We start from the raw sequence: 1,407 nt of genomic DNA on the forward strand, positions 1-1,407 counted from the left end.
TGCATTCCTTCATCACAGAAGTTTGCCGATGTGAGTACTGAGATTTGCGTTGGAAAGTCCAAGGGGGGATCATGGAATAAACTTGTGAGTGCGTGTCATGTTGCGTCGGTGCAGCCCTTCCAACGAAGCTTTACATCATCATCTGTAAAGTCTGTCAAATTTGCGACGAAGGCAGTGTCTGAGTCTAGTGAAACAAGCCCAATTTCAGGATTACCAATTAATTTGAAAGGTGGATCTTCAATCTCTCTCACATACATCGCTTCAGAGAGGATCATTCCCGGATATGGGGGTGATATGAGTTCTGCAAAAGCTGCACTGGAAAGCGATACACGAGTGCTTGCTTTCGAAGCCGGTAGAAAGCGTAAAATTGGAGTCAACACTATATCTGCCGGTCCATTAAGAAGCCGCGCCGCAAAAGCAATTGGGTTCATTGATATGATGATTGATTATTCAATAGCTAATGCACCTCTACAGAAAGAGCTATCGGCAGAATAGGTAGGCAATGCAGCTGCCTTCTTATCATCACCTTTAGCATCAGCTATCACGGGCACTGTTCTATATGTCGACAATGGTCTGAATGCCATGGGTGTTGGAGTTGACAGTCCCATATTTAGTAATCTTAACATTCCAAAGGAACAACATTAAGTACCAATTCTCACCCAAACTATAACAGTCATTGATTGAAGAAGCTTTTGCTCCAAATTTCACTGCAGTAACACAAAATAATTACCAACTATTAAAATTTCAAAAAAGAGTCCCAAATGGGCATTGAGACAAAGTTAGGGCGAAAAGTGCGTAGCTAAATTTACCGTTTCCGGATTGTAGCATCAAACAGGACAACTCGGTTCTGAGCACCGAAAAGCACTTCTGGAAATTTTCTCTTTTGGACCCCATGTACCAATCCGAAAACCCTAAGCTGCAGAGATAAATAGTGAGGAAGCGATTGAGGGAGGAGGGGGCGCAAGGGCGAAAAAGTTTCAAAAAGGATAAACCCTAATCCCAAAAATCAAAGTAAAAACCAGTATTGGAAGAGAGGAGGAGGAAGATTCGAGCTCACCTGATTCGTTGTCGTCGCCAAAGGTGAGATTCCCGCTCGATGTCTCTTTGAAACCGTGGATTTACGTTTTTTTGTTTAACGTTGTTGAGCATCTGAGTTTGAGTGAGCAAGGTTGGTGGTGAGCGATTTTGAGAGTGACTGAGAGAGGTGAGTGTTTGATTGGGAACGAGATTGAGAAAGACGCGATTGAGAGATTCGTGAGAGCGTCGAGAGATTGAGAGAAGAGAGATTGAGAGCGAGTACGCGTTTGGGAGAGAACGAAGACGATGGTCTGTTCTTTGTTTCCATTTCTTTTTCTTTTTTTAATTTATTTTTAAACAAAGATAAGCATTGAAACCATAAATTTTTTT

The 1,407-nt window shown here is 42.2% G+C and overlaps 1 pseudogene; it reads left to right on the forward strand.

Annotated features, from left to right (window-relative positions):
- Window positions 1–228: 228 nt before the first annotated feature.
- Window positions 229–661, forward strand: LOC127075381 (enoyl-[acyl-carrier-protein] reductase [NADH], chloroplastic-like; annotated as a pseudogene).
- The last annotated feature ends 746 nt before the right edge of the window (window positions 662–1,407 follow it).

The sequence above is a fragment of the Lathyrus oleraceus genome, chromosome 4 (genome assembly GCF_024323335.1).
Source record: "Lathyrus oleraceus cultivar Zhongwan6 chromosome 4, CAAS_Psat_ZW6_1.0, whole genome shotgun sequence".
Taxonomy (NCBI): domain Eukaryota; kingdom Viridiplantae; phylum Streptophyta; class Magnoliopsida; order Fabales; family Fabaceae; genus Lathyrus; species Lathyrus oleraceus.